General features: G+C 40.6%; 1 protein-coding gene across 1 annotated transcript in view; it reads right to left on the bottom strand.

The window, feature by feature from the left end:
* The window catches only part of PACS1 (phosphofurin acidic cluster sorting protein 1), a 141,643-nt gene that overhangs the window by 92,600 nt on the left and 34,220 nt on the right, over positions 1-14,823 (bottom strand). The gene's annotated exons all lie outside the window — the stretch shown is intronic.

Here is a 14,823-nt window from a genome sequence, read left to right on the forward strand (position 1 = left end):
AGATGCTACAGCAAAATCAGAAATGCAAATGATAAAAGTTCATTTTAAGTGGGGGAAAAAAAGAGATGCAGCACAAGTCGGATGATTCCTGTTCCTGGCAGTGCTAGGTAGCATTAACCTCTGAAATGACCATTTGACCCTATATGTACAAAACGGAAAAACCCTTCTTATTCATTTTTAAGCCAGCTTGATTACAGTATAATTTATATACAATAAAATGCACCCACTTTATTTATTTTTATTTATTTATTTATTTTTGGCCACGCTTGCGAAATCTTAGTTCCCCAACCAGGGATCAAACCCAGGCCCCCTGCAGTGGAAGTGCTGAGTCCTAACCACTGGACCACCAGGGAATTCCCGAAACGCACCCATTTTTTTTTTTCAGCGCATCTTTTTATGTTTAAAAAACATTTTTAACATCTTTATTGGAGTATAATTGTTTTACAATGGTGTGTTAGTTTCTGCTTTATAAGAAAGTGAATCAGCTATACATATACATATATCCCCATATCTCCTCCCTCTTGCATCTCCCTCCCACCCTCCCCTTATCCCACCCCTCTAGGTGGTCACAAAGCACCAAGCTGATCTCCCTGTGCTATGTGGCTGCTTCCCACTAGCTATCTATTTTACATTTGGTAGCGTATATAAGTCCATGCCACTCTCTCACTTCATCCCAGCTTACCCTTCCCCCTCCCCGTGTCCTCAAGTCCATTCTCTACGTCTGCATCTTTACTCCTGTCCCGCCCCTAGGTTCTTCATAACTTTTTTTTTAAGATTCCATATATATGTGTTAGCATACGGTATTTGTTTTTCTCTTTCTGACTTACTTCACTCTGTATGACAGACTCTAAGTTCATCCACCTCACTACATGGCTGAGTAATATTCCATTGTATATATGTGCCACATCTTTATCGATTCATCTGTCGATGGACACTTAGGTTGCTTCCATGTCCTGGCTATTGTAAACAGTGCTGCAATGAACATTGTGGTACATGTCGCTTTTTGAATTATGGTTTCCTCAGGGTATATGTCTGGTAGTAGGATTGCTGGGTCAGATAGTAGTTCTATTTTTAGTTTTTTAAGGAATCTCCATACCGTTCTCCATAGTGGCTGTATCAATTTACATTCCCACCAACAGTGCAAGAGGGTTCCCTTTTCTCCACACCCTCTCCAGCATTTATTGTTTGTAGATTTTTTGATGATGGCCATTCTGACCTGTGTGAGGTGATATCTCATTGTAGTTTTGATGTGCATTTCTCTAATGATTAGTGATGCTCAGCATCTTTTCATGTGTCTGTTGGCAATCTGTGTATCTTCTCTGGAGAAATGTCTATCAAGGTCTTCTGCCCATTTTTGGATTGGGTTGTTTGTCTTTTTGATATTGAGCTGCATGAGCTGCTTATATATTTTGGAGATTAATCCTTTGTCAGTTGCTTCGTTTGCAAATATTTTCTCCCACTCTGTGGGTTGCCTTTTCATCTTGTTTATGGTTTCCTTTGCTGTGCAAAAGCTTTTGAGTTTCATTAGGTCCCATTTGTTTATTTGTGTTTTTATTTCCATTTCTCTAGGAGGTGGGTCAAAAAGGATCTTGCTGTGATTTATGTCATAGAGTGTTCTGCCTGTGTTTTCCTTTAAGAGTTTTATAGTGTCTGGCCTTACATTTAGGTCTTTAATCCATTTTGAGTTTATTTTTGCGTATGGTGTTAGGAAGTGTTCTAATTTCATTCTTTTACATGTAGCTGTCCAGTTTTCCCATCACCACTTACTGAAGAGGCTGTCATTTCTCCATTGTACACGCTTGCCTCCTTTATCAAAGATAAGGTGACCATATGTGCATGGGTTTATCTCTGGGCTTTCTGTCCTGTTCCATTGATCTATATTTTAATATAGATCAACATAGTTTTTGTGCCAGTACCATACTGTCTTGATTACTGTAGCTTTTTAGTATAGTCTGAAGTCAGAGAGCCTGATTCCTCTAGCTCCATTTTTCTTTCTCAAGGTTGCTTTGGCTATTTGGGGTCCTTAGTGTTTCCACACAAATTGTGCAATTTTTTGTTCAAGTTCTGTGAAAAATGCCATTGGTAGTTTGATACGGATTGCACTGAATCTGTAGATTGCTTTGGGTAGTATAGTCATTTTCACAACGTTGATTCTTCCAATCCAAGAACATAGTGTATCTCTCCATCTGTTTGTATCACCTTTAATTTCTTTCATCAGTGTCTTATAGTTTTCTGCATAGAGGTCTTTTGTCTCCTTAGGTAGGTTTATTCCTAGGTATTTTATTCTTTTTGTTGGAATGGTAAATGGGAGTGTTTCCTTAATTTCTCTTTCAGATTTTTCATCATTAGTGTATAGGAATGCAAGAGATTTCTGTGCATTAATTTTGTATCCTGCTACTCTACCAAATTCATTGATTAGCTCTAGTAGCATCTTTAGGATTCTCTATGTATAGTATCATGTCTGCAAACAATGACAGTTTTACTTCTTTTCCAATTTGGATTCCTTTTATTTCTGTTTCTTCTCTGATTGCTGTGGCTAAAACTTCCAAGACTATGTTGAATAATAGTGGTGAGAGTGGGCAACTTTGTCTTGTTCCTGATCTTAGAGGAAATGGTTTCAGTTTTCCACCATTGAGAACGATGTTGGCTGTGGGTTTGTCGTATATGGCCTTTATTATGTTGAGGTAGGTTCCCTCTATTCCTACTTTCTGGAGAGTTTTTATTATAAATAGGTGTTGAATTTTGTCAAAAGCTTTTCCTGCATCTACTGAGATTATCACATGGTTTTTATCCTTCAATTTGTTAATATGGTGTATCACATTGACTGATTTGCATATATTGAAGAATTCTTGCATCCCTGGGATGAACCCCACTTGACCATGGTGTATGACCCTTTTAATGTGCTGTTGGATTCTGTTTGCTAGTATTCTGCTGAGGATTTTTGCATCTATATTCATCAGAGATATTGGCCTGTAGTTTTCTTTTTTTGTGACATCTTCATCTGGTTTTGGTATCAGGGTGATGGTGGCCTCATAGAATGAGTTTGGGAGTGTTCCCCCCTCTGCTAGATTTTGGAAGAGTTTGAGAAGGATAGGTGTTAGCTCTTCTCTAAATGTTTGACAGAATTCACCTGTGAAGCCGTCTGGTCCTGGGCTTTTGTTTGTTGGAAGATTTTTAATCACAGTTTCAATTTCAGTGCTTGTGATGGGTCTGTTTATATTTTCTATCTCTTCCTGGTTCAGTCTCAAAAGGTTGTGCTTTTCTAAGAATTTGTCCATGTCTTCCAGGTTGTCCATTTTATTGGCATAGAGTTGCTTGTAGTAATCTCTCATGATCCTTTGTATTTCTGCAGTGTCAGCTGTTACTTCTCCTTTTTCATTTCTAATTCTGTTGATTTGAGTTTTCTCCCTGTTTTTCTTGATGAGTCTAATGGTTTATCAATTTTGTTTATCTTCTCAAAGAACCAGCTTTGAGTTTTATTGATCTTTGCTACTGCTTCCTTCATTTCTTTTTCATTTATTTCTGATTTGATCTTTATGATTTCTTTCCTTCTGCTAACTTTGGGGTTTTTTTGTTCTTCTTTCTCTAACTGCTTTAGGTGTAAGGTTAGGTTGTTGAGATTTTTCTTGTTTCTTGAGGTAGGACTGTATTGCTATAAACTTCCCTCTTAGAACTGCTTTTGCTGCATCCCACAGGTTTTGGGTCATCGTGTTTTCTCTGTCATTTGTTTCTAGGTATTTTTTGCCTTCCTCTTTGATTTCTTCAGTGGTCTCTTGGTTATTTAGTAGCATATTGTTTAGCCTCCATGTGTTTGTATTTCTTACAGTTTTTTTCCTGTAATTGATATCTAGTCTCATAGCATTGTGGTCGGAAAAGATACTTGATACGATTTCAATTTTCTTAAATTTACCAAGGCTTGATTGTGACCCAAGATATGGTCTATCTTGGAGAATGTTCCATGAGCACTTGAGAAGAAAGTGTATTCTGTTGTTTTCAGATGGAATGTCCTATAAATACCAATTAAGTCCATCTTGTTTAATGTGTCATTTAAAGCTTGTGTTTCCTTATTTATTTTCATTTTGGATGATCCGTCCATTGGAGAAAGTGGGGTGTTAAAGTCCCCTACTATGATTATGTTACTGTCAGTTTCCCCTTTTATGGCTGTTAGCATTTGCCTTACGTACTGAGGTGCTCCTATGTTGGGTGCATATATGTTTATAATTGTTATATCTTCTTCTTGGATTGATCCCTTGATCATTATGTAGTGTCCTTCTTTGTCTCTTGTAATAGTCTTTATTTTAAAGTCTATTTTGTCTGATATGAGAATTGCTACTCCAGCCTTCTTTTGATTTCCATTTGCATGGAATATCTTTTTCCATGCCCTCACTTTCAGTCTGTATGTGTCCTTAGGTCTGAATGAAGTGGGTCTCTTGTAGACAGTGTATATACGGGTCTTGTTTTTGTATCCATTCCGCCAGCCTGTGTCTTTTGGTTGGAGCATTTAATCCATTTACGTTTAAGGTAATTATCGATATGTATGTTCCTATTACCATTTTCTCAATTGTTTTGGGTTTGTTATTGTAGGCCTTTTCCTTCTCTTATGTTTCCTGCCTAGAGAAGTTCCTTTAGCATCTGTTGTAAAGCTGGTTTGGTGGTGCTGAATTCTCTTAACTTTTGCTTATCTGTAAAGGTTTTAATTTCTCCATAGAATCTGAATGAGATCCTTGCTGGGTAGAGTAATCTTGGTTGTAGGTTTTACCCTTTCATCACTTTAAGTATGTCCTGCCTGCACCCATTTTTAAATGAACAGTTTGATGAGTTTAAATGAATGCAGCTACCACTACAATCGAGACGTAGAACATTTCCATCACCTCAAAAGTTCCCTCATGCTCCTATGCAATCAGTCCACATCTCCACCCTGGCTCCAGGCAACCACTGATTGCCCTCTGTCAAGATACCCATCTTTATATTTTTTCTAGTATAAAAAAAGGTTCACTTAATATTTGGAAAATTTAAAACACACACACACACACACACACACACACACACACACAGTAGAAGAGTATAATGAAAGTGATTTACCCAACACTCAGCTTCAATGATTTTTAATGCATGACCAATCCTGTCTCATCTATACTCCTGCCCACGCCCCTGCATGGATTATTTTGAAGAAAATCCCAGACATTATTTCTCTTCACATGTAAATACTTCAGTATATATCTCTGAAGGATATTCTTTTAAAACATATCCATAACACCATTTTCACGCTTAAAATAATTAAAAATAAGCTTCTCAATACCATGAAATAATTAATCAGTACCTGCATTTCCCAGATTGCCTCACATTTTTTCCTTCATTATGTTTGTCTGAATCAGATCCATATATTACTATTGGTTCATTCATTTCTTAAGTCCCTTCTTATCTATAGGTGTCCCCTCCATCTTTTCTCCCCCACCCCCTTATAATTTATTTGTTGAAGAAACTAGTTTGTCCTATAAAGCACCTGCAGTTTGGAATTTGCTGACTGCTTCCCTAAAAAACATTTACCAAGTTTCTGTCCCTTGTATTCCCTATAAATTTGTAATAAGATCTAGAAGTTGTAACAAATTCAGGTTCTGTTATAGCTGGCAAGGCTACATTATGGGCGGTATCGTGGACCTCTATCAGGAGACACATATCATGTCCCATATTCTCTTTGTCTCACGTTTTGAAAACCATAGTCTTTTCCTCAACTAATTGAAAAGAAAAGCATTTATGATAGTTTATAAGATTCATATAATCTAGAAAAGTGTAAAAGTATAGGACATCGACCCCCATTTTAACAGACTGATTCTGGACTGTGGTGTTCCTACAAAGGAAAAATAGGCTTTGAGTCACTGTCTCAGATGGTTCCATCCATCATATCCACCTATCACTTACTTGAAGTCACACACTGAACACACGCTGCCACGTCCGTCTTCTGCGCATGTCTAATCTCCGAGAGGAGAGGTGCAGAGGTGGCCTCTCCTCCACCCTCAACACTGGCTCTGCACACAGGTATCACCCAGGCAACAGTGACCGCCATACGCTTCTCCGCTGAGGAAAGGCCCTTCTCTATCCCTGATGAGGTCCAGCCTCCTTCATCAGCTCTTTACAACCTTCCTCCAGAGCCAGCGACATCCAGATTTTACCAACCAGAAAACAGAGGTGCAGCGAAGAAATATGAAGAGTGAATCGGTAGAAGTTTACCATGAGAAATCACAGATCACTGGTTGTTCGGAGAAACCTGCTGAGTTGCATGTGTTTCTACTTTAATGCCTCCTCCTTCCCTTCAGGGAGATGCGTGAGTCTAAACAATCTGAGTCTCTGAGGGAAAGGGCTGTGGATGCTGTTTACACAAGGAACCAGAGGGCCCGGTAAAGTGACCTTCCTGCTCTCTTTGGCAGGGCAAGTCCCTGCTTGACAAGAACTAAGTTATCACAAAAGAGAATAAGAATCAGTTAAATTAAAGAGATAACCTGGGACATTTGGGATGGGGAAGAGGAAAGCAAGTTTACATTCCAACCTCACCCAAGTCCAGGGGAGAGGCCCACTGTTACTGAGCCATGTGGAGGAAGTTAGAGTCACTGGCAGGACGACTGGGGCCTCTCTCTTTTTCCCACTCTGATAAACCCTCAGCCACCTGCAGCACGATGTTGCACTAATAGCTACAGGGCCCTCCACTGCCAGCCACCTCCTACTCATCTCCGTGCTGGGCTGGTTCTTACTGCCTCCAGAAGTAAAAGTTAGAATATGATAATTATTGTGCCAGTAACTACTGCCTGGTAACGTAAGTTCCAGAAGCACAGGCCTCTGCTTACAAACAGCATAACCTTCAGTACAAAAGGATCGAGTTCTCCCTCATCCTGGCCCCCACCTCTGGACAAGCACAGATTAAATTAAGAATTCTCAAAATTCCCAACGGTGTCAAACACATTTAAAGCTGCCGGGTCAAAGATCCATTTTTGCAGCAGACAACCACAAAGGATTTCAGTGTTACATACAGTGGAAATGATTGCAAGAAATTCTAAATATGGACAGACCAGTAATTTAAATTCTTTTTCTAATGGCTAATACAGCCTTTCCAGTTCAATATCTGATTCTAAGTCAGGCTCCAATTAAGGAAAGCAAGACCCAGTTTTCTGGTTCCACTGGGATTTACTTGTTCAGGGATTACCTGGCTGCATGTCCTGAGTCTGTTTCCAGTCAGTGCTCTGCTGGGAACCCTGTGGTGACTAACAAACGTGTTTCAGGAGAAGGAAACACCCTGATTACTAGCAGTCCAGGGCAAAGTAAAGCCCAAACAAGGAACTCTCACTCCTGGTCTGGTGCTTTCCCCTGCAGGCCACTACTGCTGCGTCAAACCAGCCGGCTGTGTGAAGCTGGTAAATCAACCTACCTAGGTTTTGATTTCCTTTCTTCTAGCAGCTTCACTCATAATAGCCAAAACAACCCAGAAGTCCACCAATAAAGAGACAGACAAGGAAAAACAACGGCCCCTCTTCCTCAGCTGGATATTCTGGTGTCTATCTGTGACACCTGGGATGGCGACAGACCACCTGACACCACGGGAGCAGCCAGGGCAAGCCAGTGTTCTGGGGATGGCAGGGCAGGAAGAAAAAAAATGAACGTGGCTCCCCAGCTGCTGAATTAACCAGCTTTGGAGTCACCCTACCTCCAGACTTCCTGTTATCTGAAATATTGCCTGTGTGTTTAAGTCACTGAGTTGGCTCTTCTGTTTTTCTTGAAGGTAAAAGCATTCCAACCGATGACACTTATTGACCTAAAAGGTTGCACACCACTAGCTACGTGCAGCAATGAAAGGCAGAACTGGATCTCTATAATTAACACAAAAAAACAAGAAAGCAAAACGAAATACCCCATTCTTGTCATTAAAACATGAGAAAGGCTTTGGGACAGGTAAAGAGCAAGGTTACGAGGAAAAATACAGTAAGTGAATCCACACGTTTAACAATTCAATAAATAAACTTGGACCCGGAAACTGGCCTGTATGAACTGATTGTGCTTCATTTCAGAAATATTCATTAGAAGGCGATGACTTTACATACAGTACTTATGTGTGCAACAATCCTCTGAGAATAGTCACACTATTCCTATTTTACAAATGAGAAAACTGAAGCACAGAGAAGCTAAGTAACTGGCCAAAGTCACTCCATCCCTGCATTTTTCTCTACCTGGAACTCTCCCCTTTCTGCCCTTCGCTAACTCCTACACCCAGGTTCCAACTCGAATAAACATCACTTCCGGGACTTCCCTGGTAGCGCAGTGGTTAAGAATCCGTCTGCCAATGCAGACGACATGGGTTCAATCCCTGGTCCGGGAAGATCCCACATGCCACGGAGCAACTAAGCCCGTGCGCCACAACTACTGAGCCCGCATGCCACAACTACTGAAGCCTGCGAGCCTAGAGCCCACACTCCGCAACAAAGAGAAGCCACCACAATGAGAAGCCCACGCACCGCAACGAAGAGTAGCCCCTGCTCACCCCAACTAGAGAAAGCCCACGTGCAGCAACGGAGACCCAATGTGGCCATAAATAAATAAATTTATTAAAAAAAACAAAACAGAAACATCACTTCCTTAGAAGAAGGCTTCTTTGATGTGTCCAGACAAGGTCCCAAGCTCCTTGTACACTCCACTACGTGCAATGCTCTACTGAAGCACTGTGTATATTCGCGGTTATGTAAATATTTGTCTTCCCCAAATGTACAGGATGTACATGCCCTGAGAACAGGTCTTTCTTGTCCACCACCACACGGCATTTCCAAAGCTGAGCAGAACACCTTGCCCTTAAGAGGCTCACAGTCTGAGAGACTGCAAATGACCAGTCCCTTCCAACACAATGCGGGAGGCGGACAGAGGTGTGCACAGGGCTCTATGGAAGCACAAGACAGTGGGTCGGTGGGGGAGGCTTCATGGAGGAGAATCCCCCAAACAGAGCCCTGAAGGACAAGGAAGTTGGGAGGAAAAGAACTGAGGACAAGGGTGTCCTAGGCGGACAGAGCATTAGGTATATCTTTAGAGAAGAAAACAGCCATGGAATTTTAGGGGAACTACGAGCTCACTATGGCTGGAGTCTGAGATCAGACAGAGATAAATGAAGCTTGAGAGACAGCAAGATTCAGTTCGATATTCAGAGATAGCAATACGTTGTAAAGATCCCTAAAATAATCCAATAACAATGGATATGATGGAAGCGCTCACTGTACATCAGGCACCACGCTAAGTACCTCATATGTATAATTTCATCTTCACAACCACCCTGAGCATTATTACTCCCACGAGGAGGTAAGATCACACACGGCTAGTAAATGGCAAAGCCAGGCTCTGAACCGCAGCTGTATTACATGACTCCAAAGCCTGTGCTCTTAACCACAGTCTAATCCTTGTCTAGCTCACTGTGCACTGACATGATCTTATATAGTTGTATGTAATTCAAATAATTATCTTGATCCTACTAGGGAAGCTGGCTATTTAAGGAATCCCATGTCTTTTTCATTAAGCGAATCATAAACACAAATATTTCATACATTGAGATTGTTTAAAATAAAGTATATAATTAGTGTTCAATAGACTTTTTTCTTTTCCCGGCTGTGTTGGGTCTTCGCTGCTGCACGTGGGCTTTTCTCTAGTTGCGGCGAGCAGGGGTTACTCTTTGCTGCGGTACGTGGGCTTCTCATTGCGGTGGCTTCTCTTGTTGCAGAGCACAGGCTCTAGGCGTGCGGGCTTCAGTAGTGTGGTGCGCGGGCTCCAGAGCGCAGGCTCAGTAGCTGTGGCACACGGGCCCAAATGCTCCACGGCACGTGGGATCATCCTGGACCAGGGCTCGAACCTGTGTCCCCTGCATCGGCAGGCAGATTCTTAACCACAGTGCCACCAGGGAAGCCCTTTTCAATAGACTTTTTAAAATGAAGATCAAATGAAAATTATTCAGAGACAGAAAATGCAGTGTCTTGACTGATATTCCAATACTGTCTCTAGAATTACGTTACCTCTAAACCATCAAAAATTATGCTAAGCAAACACTAGAACTTCTAAGTCGCCTCATCAAAACTAACCTTCCTAAGGAGAATTAAACTTATTAATTAAACAACTCAATCAATTATTGAGAATGGGTGGAAAGAAAAGAAAGTAGCTAAGACAGAGGCAAGATGATATGACACACGAAATCTCTTTTCCCCACTATCATTTGCTTTCAGCATAGAAATTGTCACTGAGTGTGTTTACAAGGCAAAGATAAACAGTCTATGTGCCAATTCCAGTTAAAACAGGAGCAGAAATTTTATCGGTTAGGGAAAGTCTTGGTTCAAAGAACTCAGTTTTTTCGGAAGCCGTTCAGCAAAAATGCAAATGTACTAAGTCACAGCTGATGGGCTATTAATAAATCATTAAAGCAAACTGCTGGGAGATCTTTGCTTTTTTAAATGTCTCATAATGTACAGTAACTGTTCACAGACTGACAATAATTATCATAGTTATACCAGATTAAACATTTATTAGTGCCAGGAGTTTTAAGAACAAGTGCTCACTTCATTCTTACAGCCTCGCTTTCGGATGAGCTAACTAAGGCACAGAGAGTTTAGATCAATTGCTCAAGGTCAGCTGGGTAGGAAGTGACAGAGCCAGGATGTACACACAGGTCTGTCTGATGCCGAAGTGCATGCTCCTTCCACCAAGCAGCATCATCTCTACTGGGCTGAAAGGTGCCTAGAGATTATCTGGTTTATTCACCAATCAACCCTATCATTTAAAGAGACCTGTAGGGAGGGTAAAGGACTTTCCTTACTTAGGTCCTTTGGCTAGTTTACAGCACAACTGGGAGTGAACCCCAGATTTCCTACTCTGAGGCAATCACAGTCTGTAATCATTTTGACTCATACCAGATACATTCTTTTTGAGAAATATTAAAAATTTCCCCATAAAACAGACAAAACAAGAATGATATATGTAAATGCCTGTCACTGTGCCTTGAGCTATGGATGCATCATGTTTTCGTGGGAGACAGGACAAGAGACGCCTCAAACATTTCCTGTGCATTACTTGCAACCAGCTAACAGAAGATAACAGGATTTCATGCATTCCTTTCCACCACCATCATTTTTGCAGCCTCCTGCCTTTCAGTAGGGCATTAAAAGCACGTTAGTGAGGAAAAAAAGCAGCCACAGACAATACACGGATGAGCCTGGTGATGTTCCAATAAAGTTTAATCTTTGGACTCAAAAATTTGAATTTCATATAATTTTCACATGCCGTGAAATATTACTCTTGATTTTTCCCAACTACTTAAAAAGCTACAGCTTTCAGGCTATAGAAAAACAGGCAGTGGGCCAGAGGGCATATGCTGACCCTGCATTAAAACAAAGAAGTAAAAGGCAGAAGTGATCAAAGGAAAAGCAGTTTGCAACAAAGCAAGGCTACGGCCTTTTTCTTGACTCAGTTCTGGAGTCACTGATTCAGGAGGCCTTCTTGGGCCATCCCCCACTTGCACTTGGGGGAGGTGTCCCACTTTTGTGTTCTTACTGAAACTTGGGTCTATCTCTATCCTAACACTTACCATAATATATTCAATCAATCATTTGTATATGCTTTTGCTTGTTTTTAAATCTGTATTCCTAGCCGATGTGGATGCTCAAAAATAGCGGGGGTAAGGGTGATAAGGAAAATAAAAAGGAATAAGCTCAGAAATTCTTATCTTTATACAGACGCTAGATATCAGCACAAAGTCTTGACAGTGGTTCCATGACATACACCTAAGGAGTTAAATCAGTGGTTCAGCTACTTTTTGTATCTGTTAACAATCTATGTTGTTCATGCCCTATAAATATGCACCAACCCCTCCATCTATTCTCTATGCTTATACCTCCCTCAAGCCAGGCATCGGACTAACTTGTTTAGACTAATCTGCATGAAAAAGATCCAAGCATAAATTTAAAATGACCACTGAGTCTCCAGAAAGGCTCGGGGTACCCTGGGGGTCTGCAGAACACAAATGGAAAAGCTACTGTCCTATAACACTAGCCTCAAAAATGAATGATGAAATAAATAAATAAAAATGAATGATGGCTTCAAATCGTTTGAAGAAAACCTGAAAAGCCACAATTGCCAGATATAACGTGAAAATCAACATGGAAAAGTCTACCTCATCATTATCACATAAAGCATAAAAGAGAAACAAACATATTTCAATCACACATGGTGGGGTGGATGACCCTGTACTGTTGGATCATTAACCTTCTCTGTGCCGGGGGTCCCTCTGGCAGTCCGGAGAAGCCAGCAGATCCCTGCTCAGAACAATGTTTTCGAATACATAAGACAGTATGCGTAGTTTAAAAAAGGAAACCAGTTATAATAATTAGCCCACACTACCTCCCCCGACACTTCCTGTCTCCTTTCCCTGCTTTATTTTTTCTGCTTAGCGTTTGTCACTATCTAACACGCTATGCATATTTTACTTCTGTTCTCTTATTTAGTAGATGTCTTCCCAACTAGAACCTCGTTCCCATAAGGGCAGGGAATTTTATCTATTTTGTTTACCACTCTATTTCCAAAACCTACAAAATGCCTGGTAGCTAACAGATGCCCAATAAATATATTCTGAATTAGTAAATAAACCTCTTGTCTCCTACGAGCTATTACTCTCAGAGGAATCACAGGCAGTTCTACTAGGATCTGTCATCCTTAAGCAAGATAATACACAAGACTTCATTTTTACTAACTTCTTAGCAGCGCTGGAAACCTTTTATAAAGGCAACTTCATGCCTCCACAATAAACTTAATATCTACTGACTGAGGGCGAAGAAGGGAGGTGAGGTAGAGAAGTCAAATGCCTCCAGGTTAGTCAGTGAACAAAATCCATGGGCCAGGTCTCCTGCTTATTAACTCTCCCTTCACTTTACCCTTTGTCCTCTGAAGCTTTTGTTGCGTTGCCTTCTGTCTCTTTCCCTGAAGGTATCTAGCTGCACGCTAACGATAAGAGACAACTCATTCACAACAAACAGCCACACTCTCCTTGGCAACAAGGTTCTAGGGTTTCCAGCTTCTTGCCAAGGCAACTCTTAAATAGAGGGAAAAATTTTTTAATTCATCTTATTCACAGTAAATTAAAAGGTTAACAAGAATGTAAACCCTCAGACACGACAGGCTGCCTATGCTGTTTGTCTCACAGAGTCCTAAGAGGAAGGAAGCTCAGAGCCAAGACAACTCGAAGCTCCAGAGAAATGTAATAATTTCTACCAACTGCAACGCCTTCACGCTGTAGTGTGATAACAGATTGGAAAGGCAAACCAGAAACCAGAAAAAGAAAGGTGGGGAGGGAAGATGAGGTTAACAACAAGGTCTGTTAATATGACAGAAACGGTGTCCTGAGACTGTTTCATAACTAGGCAGCAGGCAAAACCTCACCGGAAGGCAGTCTGGGCCCCTCTTGGGTGGTCACGCAAACGTCAGCCTGTTCCCCAACCCCAGCGCTGGCCCAAAAGCAGAGCGGAGGAAATGCGCTTGTATCATGAGGGTTTTGAGACACTCAAACCCATCTGCTTAAAATATAACCTCCTAAATCTCCTTAAACATCAGAATTATCCATATATGTGTATCTTCTTACATACAGGGCAAGAAAACGGGAAGAGACAGGGGTTTTTGTGGGTTTGTTTTTAATATTTCAAGTGCTAATAAACCAGCAACAGCTGGTCAATGACAGAAAGTTCCACGGCAATGATGTGTATTAACAGGATTTCAAGTTGGAAGAAAAAGGGAGACAAAAACATTTTTCACGTAGGCTTGACTCCAGCTCAATGGGAAAATATTAACCTAGAGCAACCATTATAACCAACTGCTGACTTCCTGTATTGTCCTAGATCTGATCCTTAGAGATGTATGCTTCTTTTGAAATAGCCAGATAAAAACTGTAATACAATTTTGTAACTACTGTTGCCTTATAAACACACCTTAAAAGAAAGTGCTGAAGAAACAATGATAAATAAAACCCACAAGCACAGAGAACTTATATTCAACCTTTTCTTTCAAAGTAAAGGTCTTCAAACAGTGTCGTTCCAACTTTACAACATCAGTGAGGTATTTCTCACCCCAATAAGCTTAGAAAATGTAGTATGGATAATTACATAACTGAATAAGAAAGAAATGAAAAACCTTAAAAACACAAATTATTTACATTAGTCTAAATTCCATTGACTGTTAAAGTGAAAATCAGAAACAGACTAAATATCCACCTAGTGGGATTAGTTAAATAAACTGTGTTTTGTCAATTCTATGGAATAGTACACAGCCATGAAAAAGAATGAGAGAGACCTCCAAGTACGAAATGGAAAAATCTCCAAGACACCTTTGTTACAGGGAAAGAGCAAACTGAACAACTCATAGTGATTCTGCTTACGTAAACCATTTACGTGAACCTGTACACATACTGTACTTAAATACTTGGGAAAAAGATCTAGAATACATGCCAAATTCTTAATAATTATTTCAACCGGGGGGGTGAGAGAAGAGGGGGAGTTTGGAGAAATTTTTCACATCATTCACATATCGCTTGTATATTAAAAAAAACTTAATAACAGAAAAGGGACTAGATGATTCTATGAATTAAAGGGAAGAAAGGGAATTCCCTGGCAGTCCAGTGGTTAGGACTCCATGCTTTCACTGCCAAGGGCCTGGGTTCAATCCCTGGTCAGGGAACTAAGATCCCACAAGCCAAGGGGTGTGCCCCCCAAAAAGAAAAAAGAAATCCAACTAGCCTCGATGGCAAATTCCAACAGCATATCTGAAAATAAC

Source organism: Delphinapterus leucas, chromosome 7 (genome assembly GCF_059928025.1).
Source record: "Delphinapterus leucas isolate spDelLeu-1000000601 "Yukka" chromosome 7, BTC_Dleu_Yukka2, whole genome shotgun sequence".
In the NCBI taxonomy this organism is placed as follows: domain Eukaryota; kingdom Metazoa; phylum Chordata; class Mammalia; order Artiodactyla; family Monodontidae; genus Delphinapterus; species Delphinapterus leucas.